The 12,959-nt window shown below is 36.9% G+C and overlaps 1 protein-coding gene across 4 annotated transcripts in view; it reads right to left on the bottom strand.

Annotated features, from left to right (window-relative positions):
• The window catches only part of TPST1 (tyrosylprotein sulfotransferase 1), a 139,742-nt gene that overhangs the window by 78,902 nt on the left and 47,881 nt on the right, over window positions 1–12,959 (bottom strand). Inside the window, exon 3 of one of the 4 annotated variants that reach the window (XR_001889687.1) lies at window positions 8,264–8,483. The exons of the other annotated variants lie outside the window; for them this stretch is intronic. The gene's annotated coding sequence lies outside the window, so the exon portion shown is untranslated. The remainder of the gene's footprint in view (window positions 1–8,263; window positions 8,484–12,959) is intronic. 4 annotated transcript variants of the gene reach the window in all.

Raw genomic sequence — 12,959 nt, 5'->3', positions numbered from 1 at the left:
GAATTGATGGGTGCTGACGAGTTGATGGGTGCAGCACACCAACATGGCACAAGTATACATATGTAACAAACCTGCACGTTATGCACATGTACCCTAGAACTTAAAGTATAATAATAATAATAATACTTAAAAAAAAAAAGCAACTCCATTCTTATGATTGCTCAGGACAAAACCAGAGTTATTTTTCAACTACCTTCTCTCATACTTCACATCAAATCCATCAGGAAATCTTAACAACTATACCTAAAAATATATGCAAATCTGGCCACTTCTCATTAACTCCACTGCTGCTCACCTAGTCCAAGTCAACATCTCTCACCTGGATTTCTGCAATTTTTTTTTTTTTTTTTTTTTTTTTGAGATAGAGTCTTGCTCTTGTTGCCCAGGCTGGAGTGCAGTGGCGCAATCTCAGCACACTGCAACCTCATGGGCTCAAGCAATTCTCCGGCCTCAGCTTCCTGAGTAGCTGGGATTACAGGCGCCCAATACCACGCCCAGCTAATTTTTGTATTTTTAGTAGAGACAGGGTTTTGTCATGTTGGCCAGGCTGGTCTCGAACTCCTGACCTCAAGTGATCTACCCAGCCTATTTCTGCAACATTCTTCTAATAGGTCTCCCTGCTTCTTCCTCTACATTCCTGTGGTCTATTCTTAGTCTATCACTAGACAGAGTCTTTAAAACACCAGTCAGGTCATGTCACTCCATTGTTCAAAATCCTGCAGTGACTCCCTAGTCACTCAGAGTCTAAGCACTGGAAATGAGAGGGAATCTGAGTAATCACAGAATAGTTTTTTCCTATTTGAATAGATTTTCTGATTTGGATAGATTTAGGTGATGATTTGGTGAGATCATCCAAACAGAAAAAACTATTGTGAATAGTTTTGGTCTCACCAAATCATTCCCTAAAAACATACAAAGCAATCCGATAACAAAACTAAAACACCGTGGACAACAAAACTAGATGACAAAGTAGCTCACAAACTCCAAAATACAAGTTCGTGGAGACAACCAACAGTAACCACAATCCCCGCATGGAATGAATGTTAATTTGGTGGAAGAAAAAGAAGCAACGACACTTCTGAAAACCGAGAATGGGAAACACCAAAGCAGCCATAAACCAAACTCTAAAAATCAGAGCAGACCTATTTGAGAACACCAGGTGAAATTGGGAAAGGTTTCATTAAACCAAAAAGTGACTATAAGGGACACTGGTAGGTTCTGGCAGGGGCCAGAGAAAGATGGGAAACATGGACTTGAAACCAACCAGCCAAAACTCCTTTCCAGGACAGGACATTGCAATGAGAAACTTCTGGGAAGAGAATCAGAATTGGGCTATGACAATGGTGACAGAGACAAAGGAAAGAGAAGGCCCAGATACAAGCGAAGGAAGGGTATGGAGTCAGGAAGTCTCAGAAAGCAAGCCACCATATTATTTAATGCTTTACCAGAACAAAACCGAAAAACAGGAGAGGGAGAGCTATGAAATTAATAAAGACAGCTTGAACTATTCCTCCTCCCAAAAGCTTGAGAAAACTGCTTTTCAGTAAAAATGAGTGACAAAAAAGTATTTGGTCAAATACCATAAAGAATTGTTAAAAGAAAACAGAGAAGAAGAACATTCCTATAAACAAAAAAAGACATGCTACAAAACATTAAAATTGTAGTTTACTATTTTAAAACAAGCTAAAAGACATTGAGAAAATGATACATAAATCATATTAGAAATAAGGTGATAGAGCTCAGGAATTTAGAAATGAAAGGAAAAATCATTACAGAAATAAACTAAACTAGAAGGAAGACAAGTTAATATATGCTAGAGAATCTTAAAACAAATTAAAAGTGAAATAGAATGCCTTCAAAGATTTAAAAGCTTTCCAATTTAAAACAATTGAAAATAGAAGAAATATTAGCCGGGCATGATGGCACGTGCCTATACTCCCAGGAGGCAGAGGTTGCAGTGAGCCGGTATCACACCACTGCACTCCAGCCTGGGAGACAGAGTGAGACTCTGCCTCAAAAAAATACATAGATATAGAAGAAATAAATTTAAAATTTAAAAAAAACAATTCAAAAGAAAGTGAAAAATATTAACAGGCAAAAAAAGTCTAACATGAAAAATTGGAGTCTTTGAAGAAGAAAATCAAAGTTAGGGACCACAGCAAATACTAAAAACCAAAATTTAAGAAAATATTATTTTAAAAAAGTTTTCTTAACCTATATATTGACAGAACACAAGGTGTATCTGAGAATATCTGCTTTATGATGACCAACAAAACATATTCTAGTAAAATTATTGTACTTTAAAAAAAAATTTGAGTAGCTAAGCAAAGTGTGCAAATTACCTACAGGAGAAGAAAATTAGATCAAACTTTTCAACATCAATACTTTTAAAAAATTAGTTTTTTAAACTGAGAAAAACTGAATATATAACATGTTTTAAAATATGTATACATGGTGAAATGGCTCAATCAAGCTAATTAACATGTGCATTACCTCACATAATCACTTTTTTGTCATGAGAACATTTAAAATCTATTCTCTGAGCAATTTTCAAGTATAGAATACATTGTTATTAACTATAGTCACCACAGTATACATCTCTTGAACTTACTCTTCCTGTCTAAATGAAATTTTATATCCTTTAATCCAACATCTCTAATCCCCACTCCTCTAACCTCCAGGCCCTGGTAACCACCATTCTACTCTTGCTTCTATGAATTTGACTATTTTAGGTTCTACATAGAAATGAGATCCCAAGTATTTGTCTTTCCATGCCTGGCTTATTTCACTTACAATAATGTTCTACAGGTTTATTAATGATGTCACAAATGACAAGATTTCCTCCTTTTAAAGGCTAAATAGTACTCCATTGTGTATATATGCCACATTTTCTTTATCCATTCATCTGTGAATGGACACTTGGACTGATATCTTGGCTATTGTGAGTAGTGCTGTAATGAACATGTGAGTGCAGGTATCTCTTCCACATACTGATTTCAATTCCTTTGGATACATACCTGGTAGTGGGATTGCTGGATCATATGGTAGTTCTATTTTCAATTTTTTGAGGAACTTCCATGTTGTTTTCCATAACAGCTGTACCAAGTGACAGTATCACCAACAGTGTATAGGTCTCCCTTTTCTCCACATCTCTGGCAACACTTGTTACCTTTTTTGTAATAGCCATTCTAACATGTATGAGGTACACTGTAGTTTTAATTTGCATTTCTCTGATGATTAGTGATGCTGAGCATTTTTTTCATATAACTGTTGGCCATTTGTATGTCTTCTTTTGATAAACGTCTGTTCAGGTTCTTTGCCCATTTTTTAGATTATGTGTTTTCTTGCCGAATTGAGTTCCTTACATATTTTGGATATTAACTCTATATCAGATGTATGGCTTGCAAATATATCATCCTATTCTATAGGTTGTCTCTTTGCTCTGTTCATAGTTTTCTTTACTGTGCAGAGCTTTTTTGTTTGACATAATCCCATATGACGATTTTTGTTTTTGTTGCCAATGCTTCTGAGGTCAAATCCAAAAATTCATTGTCCACACCAACGTCATAGAGCTTTTCCCTTATATCTTCTTCTGGTAGTTTTACAGTTTCAGGTTTTACATTTAAACCTTTAATCCATTTTGAGGCCAGGTGCAGGTGGCTCATGCCTGTAATCCCAGCACTTTGGGAGGCCAAGGCAGGTGATTCTTTTAAGGTCAGGAGTTCAAGACCAGCCTGGCCAACATGGTGAAACACCATCTCTACCAGAAAAAAAAAAAAAAGAAAAGAACAACAATTAGTTGGGTGTGATGGCACATACCTGTAGTCCCAGCTACTCAGAAGGCTGAGGTGAGAGAATCGTTTGAACCCAGGAGGCGGAGGTTGCAGTGAGCCAAGATCACACCACTGCACTCCAACCTGGGGGACAGAGTGAGACCCTGTCTCAAAAGAAAAAAATAATGTTTTTTCAAGATAAAACTTTGACCCATTTTGAGTTGATGGTTGTATATGATGTGAGGTAAGAGTCTAACTTCATTCTTCTCGTGTGGATATCCAGTTTTCCCAACATTATTTAAGAGACTGTCCTTTCCCTATTGTGTATTCTTGGCACTCTTAAGATCAACTGATCATAAATATGTGGCTTTATTTCTGGGGGCTCTCTATTCAGTTCCATTGGTTTATACGTCTATTTTTATGCCAGCACCATGCTATTCTGATTACTATAGCTTTAGAGTATATTTTGAAGTCAAATACTGTGATGCATCCAGCTTTGTTCTTTTCTATCAAGACTGCTTTGACTATTTGGGCCTTTTTGTAGTTCCATATAAATTTTAGAAGTGCTTTTTCTATTTCTGTGAAAATATCGCTGAAATTTTGATAGGGATTGTATTGAAATCTATAGATCTTTTTAGTAGTGTGGCCATTTTAACAATATTCCAATCCATGAATACAGGATATTTTTCCATTTATTAGTGTGTTTAATTTCTTTCATCAGTGTTTTATAGTTCTTAGTCTTTAGGACTTTCTATATGTAAGATCATGTCACCAGCAAACAGAGACCATTTAGTTTCTTCCTTTCTGACATGGCTGCCTTTTATTTCTGTCTCTTGCTTAATTGCTCTGGCTAGGACTCCAGTACTGTGTTGAAGAGAAGTGGTGAGAGGGAAGCCAGGCACAGTGGCTCACACCTGTAATCCCAGCACTTTAGGAGGGCAAGGTGGACAGACTGCTTAAGCCTAGGAGTTTGAGACTAGCCTGGGCAACATGGCAAAACCCCAACTCTATAAAATACACAAAAATTAGCCAGGCATGGGGGTATGTACCTGTAGTCCCAGGTACTTGGGAGGCTGAGGTGGGAGAATTGCTTGAGCCTGGAGGAGGAGGCTGCAGTAAGCTGTGACTGCACTACTGCCTTCCAACCTGAGCAACAGAGTGAAACCATGTCAAAAAAAAAAAAAAAAAAAAAAAGAATGGGGGTGAGAGTGGGCATCCTGTCCTGATCTTGCAGGAAAAGCTTTCAACTTTTCAATACTGAGGATGATGTCAACTATGGGCTTATGATACAGTCTTTATTGTGTTGACATACCTTCTTCTGTATTAAATTGGTTGAGAGTTTTTATCATGAAAAGATGCTGAACTTTGTCAAATGCCTTTTCTGCATCTATTGAGATGATCATATGATTTTTGTCCTTCATTCTGTAAATGTGGTATATCACATTTATTAATTTGCATTATTTTGAACTACCTTTGTATCCCAAATATAAGTCCCACTTGATTATGGTAAATGATTCTTATAAATGTGCCAACAAATTTTGTTTCCTAATATTTTGTTGAGGATTTTTGCATCTATATTCATCAGAAATACTGGTTTATAATTTTCTTTTCTTGTAGAATATCAATATTTTTTCCCTAGAAGAAACCGAACAATCTATTTAATATACATATGGAAGAAAAATAAGCCAAGAATCTTATATCCAAGAAAAATAATGTGTAAAAGTATAAAAGGCACAGAGCAGCTGTTATCAAAATTACAAACTCGGAGAATATTGTTCCCACAGACACTTTCTGAAGAATCTACTAGGGTGTATGCTGGCAAACTTTTTCTGTAAAAGACTAGATAGCAAATAGTTTAGGCTCTATAATCCAAAGAAGAATCTGTTGCATATTCTCTTTTTACAATTTTTACAACCCTTTAAAAATGTCCTAAAATGAAAAAAATGAATGGCTAAAGAAATGGTGATACATACACGATATGGATATGGATATATACGTATATATGGATTAATACATACACTCACACAATGAAATATTATGCAGTCTTTAAAAAGGAGACACTGCCATTTGTAACAACATGGATAAACCTAGAGGACATTATGCTAAGTGAAATAAGTTAGACACAGAAAGACAAATACTGTATGATCTCACTTATATAAAGAATCTAAAAAAGTAAAACACATCAAAGCAGAATAGGATGGTGGTTACCAGGGGCAGAAATGGGAGGAAATGGGGAGATGTAGGTCAAAGGGTACCAACTTGCACTTATATAAAATAAACAGGCCAGGCACAGTGGCTCACACCTGTAATTCCAGCATTTTGGGAGGCTGAGGCAGGCAGATCATCTGAGGTCAGGAGTTTGAGACCAGCCTGGTCAACATGGTGAAACCCTGTCTCTATTAAAAATACAAAAAAATTAGCCGAGCGTGGTGGCACATGCCTGTAATCTCAGCTACTCGGGAGGCTGAAGCAGAAGAATCACGTGAACGCGGAAGGCAGAGGTGGCAGTGAGCTGAGGTCGTGCCACTGTACTCCAGCCTGGGTGATACGGCGAGACTCTTATCTCAAAAATAAATAAATTACATACATACATACATACGTACATAAAATAAGTCTAGCGATCTGATGTACAACATAGAGACTATAGTAAATAATAGAATACAGTATAAAAAAAATTTGCTAAGCTTTTAGATCCTCTTACACAAAAAGAGGTAACTATGTCTAGTGACAAACATGTTAATTTCCTGACAGTAGTAGTCGTTTCACTATGTATATTTCTAGCAAGAGACCATGTTGTATACCTTAAATATATACAAATAAAATTTTTAAAATATAAATTTGTAAAAAACCATTCTTAGCTCACAGGTCTTACAAAAACAGGTAGCAGATCATAATTTGCCAACTCCTGTACTAGAACATGAGCTGCAGGCCAGGTGTGGTGGCTCACACCTGTAATCCCAGCACTTTGGGAGACCAAGGCGAGCAGATCACAAGGTCAGGAGATTGAGACCATCCTGGCCAACATGATGAAATCCCATATCTACTAAAAATACAAAAAAAATTAGCTGGGCATGGTGGTGTGAGCCTATAGTCCCAGCTACTCGGGAGGCTGAGGCAGGAGAATCGCTTGAACCCAGGAGGCAGAGGTTGCAGTGAGCTGAGATCGCGCCACTGCACTCCAGCCTGGAGACAAAGAAAACTAGCTTCAGAGAAGCAAAATGATTAGCGGGGCACTGACAAAGAACTGGGATGATATTAAGTAAACAGCTATCCATGGAAATAAAAGTAGTTAAGAGTGACATGGTATGTAAGTGTACTCTGATGATGTAGATACTATTTTTTTTAAATATAGGAGAAGATGAGAGAGAGCATATGCAAATAATTATTTTCTTTAGCTGTTCTCATTAATCTTAATGGTGGTGACTGTATAATGTTTGAGAAAGCAAATGAATAATCATATGATAGGATAATCCTATCATACCATGTGTCCTTCAGAACAATGATTCTTAGTGTGAAGAAAGGTAATACGGATTTAATCTAGAACCCTATAGTTCCACTTCTGTTGTTGTTGTTTTGTTTTTTTGAGAGGGGTCTTGCTATGTTGCCCAGGCTGGCCTCAAATGCCTGGGCTCAAGTAATCCTCCCACCTCAGTCACCCAAGTAGTTGGGCCTATGGGCGTGTGCAATTGCACCCAGCTAGTGCTGCTTTTGAATAGAAAGTATCAGTATGAATTCATGAAGTATTTGATCGCGCGTGCGCGTGCGCACACACTCACACACACACACACACACACACACCCCCTAGCTATGATCACTGAAAAAGGCTTATGAATACTGACTACATATTCATGTAGTCAGTATTCATCCCTTCTGGTCAGATAACAGTCTTGAAAAAAATATTTTCCACTAAATGAAAGTAGGGCGTCTTAAAGAAATGACTGATCACTGAGCTCAGCTGAGCATGTATTATCTTGTCACACCAAATCTTGTCATACCAGATAGCAAGGAAGTTATCTTGTCACACCAAATCTTGTCATACCAGATAGCAAGGAAGCTATCAGACACAACTGAGGTCACAGCAAGAGTACTCAGGAGCCAATGTGTAGAAGCATCTAGTGGCCAGAGAAGAAACAATTTGAACTCAATAAAAATGCTAATTGCAATAGATAGAACATATAAAATTGGTCTCTTGGGAAGATGAAAATGAACCAAACCATTATCTTCAAAACTGGCCAAAAAAAAAAAGCAAAAGAATCAAGCATTTATTATGCTTTTCCCATATGAAAAGCTGTAACCCTGGGCAACCAAAAAATAGAGGCAAGGATGTGTCTCTTCATAAAATTGTTCCAACTAAGATACAGAAAAGAAATCAGAATTAGAATATCAACATTTTACAATATCCAACAAATTGATGAATCTAGGCACTGAGGATCAATGGCTGCTAAAACCACAAGAAAAATGACAACCACATATAATGTATATAGCCTTACCAAATAAGACCTTGAGTGTGATTAAGCCTCTGGACTCAGCGATCAATTTAAATGAAGTACAGAATTCAGAAGAACATGTTGGATAATCAGCAGTTCAATTGCAAAATTGCACAATTTTCCAATCAGCAAAATTCACATTGTGAATAACTTTACAGGCTAAATAGCTTGGGTTCTTCAAAAAATAGTGTATGGTAGAGAGAGGAATGGATCATTTGGAAATCTGTCAATTAAAAGAAAGAGAAGACTTGTCAAATTATCTTCAATGAGTAAGAATAAGCTACAATGTCTAAATGCATATTTGGGTAATAAAAGTATAAAGAAGCATAATAAGTGCTTTCTAAAGGTGTCAGAATAGTGAATAATTTGGGAGGAGAGGAGGGGACTTAGTTTGGGATAGGGTACGTGAAAAAGCTTCTGGATTGACTGATATGGTTCTATTTCTAACATGGGTGACAGTTATAAGAGTGTTTGCCTTATAAAAACTCATTAAGGTAATTTTTAAAATAGTCCTTACGGTGGTCTACAAGGTCCTACATAACATAACCTGACCTTCACACACTCCCTCCTTCACTCTATTCCAGTCCTATTGACATCTTTGTAGGTCCTTGACTAGGCCAGGTGTGGTCGGTCTCTTGATAGTTACTTTACCGTGACTCTTCTCTCTCCCTGGAGCACTCTTTCCTGTATATCTACTTCGTTAACTCTCTCACCTCCTTTGAGACTTCGCTCAGATATCACCTTCTCAATAAGACTATTAACTTCATGTTATAATCTGACCTTCAAAATCCCTGGTCCCCTTTATTTTCCTCTGTTTTTCCTTTTTTTATTAAAACCTTCTAATATGCTATATGTTTTATTATGTTTTTTTGTCTCCCCCCGTCCCCCACCATGAGACTGTAGAATACATGATGGCTGGAATTTTTGCCTGCTTTGTTCACTTGCTCTCCTACAGTTCTCTACTCAAGTATCACCTTACCAATGAGTCCTTCCCTGACAATTCCTACATCCCAGCTCTTGGCAACCTCCTATTCCCTGCTTTATTTCTTATTTCATAGCACTTATTACCACCTGACAATCTAAACATTTAATTCATTCTTTTTTAAAAAATGAGATGGCTCTAAATGTTTTATCTGTTAACTCCTGGAACATTATTGGCCATATAATGGGTGCTCAGTAAAAACATGTTGAGTCTTTATTATATCCAGGTAGTTTTTTTCCTGTTCCTTCTTAAGAGCTTTTATTATGAATGACAACTGAATTGTACCCAGAGCCTTTTCGGCACTGAATGATATGATCATATGGTTTTCTCCTTTAATTTATTGATGCAGTACATTCTGTTGACAGATTTTTCTAGTAGTGAACTATTCTTTTGTTGCTGAAACAAAAACTATTTGGTCATAATAGCTGATCAATCTTTGCTACACTGCTGAATTCTATTTACTGGTATTTTATGTATGGTTTTAGCATCTGTATGCATAAGAAAACTAATCTAAAGTTTTCTTTTATGTAATTTCTACTGGGTTCTGTCATTAAATCATAGCCTTGTAAAAATGAATGGGGAGTTTTCCATCTTTTCCTATGAACTAAAATAGCTTAAACAGCATTGGACTCATCTGTTCTCTACTGCTTAGAAATAATTCAGTTGTGTATTGTCTCTTCCTTTTAAAATGATATCTCTTAATCGTCTTTTAATCTCTTTGATGCTAATCAACCTACTTAAGCTCTCCATCTATCTTGAAAAATCAGCCATTGTTTCTAGACTTTCAAATGTATTACAAATGTACTTTCATGTATTCTCATGTCATTTTTTAAAAATGTGTCTTTTATAGGCCGGACACGGTGGCTCACGCTCTGTAATCTCAACACTTTAGGAGGCCAAGGCAGGCGGATCACCTGAGGTAAGGAGTTCAGCATGGCCAACATGGTGAAATCCCGTCTCTACTGAAAACATAAAAATTAGCTGGGCGTGGTGGCGCATGCCTGTAATCCCAGGCTACTCAGGAGGCTGAGGCAGGAGAATCACTTGAACCTGAGAAGCAGAGGTTGCAGTGAGCTGAGATGCAGCCCCACTGCACTGCAGCCTGGCGCAAGCAGAGTGAGACTCTGTCTCAAAAAAAAAAAAAAAAAAAAAAATCATTATATAGTTGTGATTATTTCTCTTTCCTCATGCCTTTATAATATATATTCACTTTTATTTTCATCAGTATTACAAACGGTTTACATTTTACTCACCATCCCAAAGAACTGATTTTGGTTTTTATTTATCCTATTCTATTTTTCTCTATTTTATTAATTTCAGCTTTGATCTGTATTGACGTTAGGACCCAATACTCTGACTTCTTTCTGTAAAAAATCATTTCACTGTCTTAAATTCCCATATGTTTGGATCTATTTCTTATTCTGTTCTTTGCCACTGAGTAAGACACATCAACCTTGAGTCATACAAGTAGATTTCATTCTTAAAGTGCTGAGGAAGGTCTCATTAGAAAATGTAATAGGGGTATCAACAGCAGCATTAAACTGGAGGTTCCATAAGGCATATACAGTTGAAGGCTAAACTATGGCATAGTTTAAAAAGTAGCACCTTGGCTGGGTGTGGTGGCTCACGCCTGTAATTCCAGCACTTTGAGAGGCCGAGGTGGGTGGATCACTCGAGGTCAGGAGTTCAAGACCAGCCTGGCCAACATGGCAAAACCTCATCTCTACTAAAAATATAAAAATGAGCTGGGCATGGTGGCACATGCCTGTAATCCCAGCTACTTGAGAGGCTGAGGCAGAAGAATTGCTTGAGCCTGAGAGGAGCACGTTGCAGTGAGCCGAGACTGTACCACTGCACTCCAGCTTGGGTGATAGAGGGAAACTCTGTCTCAAAAAGAAAAAAAAGAAAGAAAGAAAAAGAAGCCACCTAATCTAACCTCATGCTACATGTATAACATGTGTATGCATTTCTGCCACACCCCCTCCCCCAATATATGTCCCATAAGGGCAAGAATTTTTGTTTTGTCTGCTACTGTATCTTATGTGCCCAGGATGATTCTAGGTACATAATGGGAGCTCAACAAATATTTGTTGAATAAATGAATAACTGCGGAAAGCTGTTTCTAATTTTTCAGATAAAATCAGGATTTCTAGCTTCAGATTAATAGTTAGCATAAGGTCAAAAAAATCTCTCTCCTCCACTGTTTACCCTTTCTCTCCCCCGTGTCTCGGTCGCATCTCAGTACTTATTCAGTAGTTTGGGGATGAAAGCAGTTCTGTTGGGGATGAAAGCAGTTCTGTTGTGGTTTTGTCTCTGGTTGTTTCATTTTCTCTATGTAGCAACATTTTGGTGTTTGGCCAGTCCTGCATTCTTTGCAAGAACAAATCTGATTTCTTTTTTATGGCCTACAAACGGTTGCAAAAACACTGATATTTCATTTCTCAAAAGTCCCTTTACTGACTCATCCCCTTATTGACTCTGGTCCTCCAGCATGAAATAACAGAACCAATTTAGTTAATTCTTGCTAATAATTACCCTAAGCACATTCTGGACTTCAAGAATAACACACATGACCAAATATTTAAACACCGGCTAAAATGCAATAGGGTAATCAACAGACTAATCAGTAGACCTGTTTTTATGTTTATGTCTCAAAGGAGAATTGTTTAACATGTTTATATCTTAATTAATGCTTTTAACAGTTACAAAAATGAAACTATAATTGAATTTCCTTCTAGGATGATTGAACTTGACAATACTATACATCCTTGATTTGAATAACATTGACAGAGCAATCAAGATTTAAGATCCTAAAAAGTATCTTTCATAATATGGTGTATATATAGATCTTAACAGCAACACTGTCTGAAGTATATAACTCAAAATTTTATGTATACAGCCATGTAACCACTACCCAGATAGGACAGTGATCATTTCTAGCCCCTCAACAGTCTCTTTTGTGTTGCCTCCCAGTCAGTACCCCAGAATAATCACTATTCTACTATCACAAAAGATTGGTTTTAGCTACTTTTGAACTTCATATAAATGGAAACCTACAGTATATACTTGTTTGCATCTGGCTGTGTACACTTAGTATAATATTTCTGAGATTCATCATGTTGCACGTATCACTGGTTTGCTTCTTTTTACTGCTGAGTAATATCTAATTGCATGAATATAACGTATTCTATTTATACATCCCCCAGTTGATAGGTACTTGGATCCATTTCTAGCTTTCAGCTATTACTATAAATAGTGCTGCTATAAATATCCTTGTGCAAGTCTTTTAGTGTAATTTTTAAAGTGTATAACTTCTTTATGTTGGAAATATACGTAGGAGTGGATTTGTAGGGTTATAAGCTAAGCATGTTTTGCTAAGTAGCCATAATATATAGTTTCCCCAAATGGTTATACCAGTTCAACTCCTACTAACATTATCCTTGCCATTACTCTGTAATGTCCATTCATTTAATATTAACCATTCTGGTGAATATGGAGAGGTATCTCACTGTGGTTTTAAACTGCATTCCCTATGGACTAATAATACTAAGTCTACTTTTTTTGTAGTAGTAGTAGAAGAATTAGACTGGTGAAAAGATCACACCTTACGAATTTACTCAAAAATTATATACTGAAATATGGGAAGTGTGCAGGGCTCCTGAAAGTGAAGAGGAGAAAAAAATATGGTTTCATCCTTCCTGTCCTCTGGCAATTGAT

Source organism: Rhinopithecus bieti, unplaced genomic scaffold (genome assembly GCF_001698545.2).
Source record: "Rhinopithecus bieti isolate Rb0 unplaced genomic scaffold, ASM169854v2 scaffold_24996, whole genome shotgun sequence".
NCBI classification, from domain to species: Eukaryota; Metazoa; Chordata; class Mammalia; order Primates; family Cercopithecidae; genus Rhinopithecus; species Rhinopithecus bieti.
This window is presented reverse-complemented; position numbering and strand designations above follow the sequence as displayed.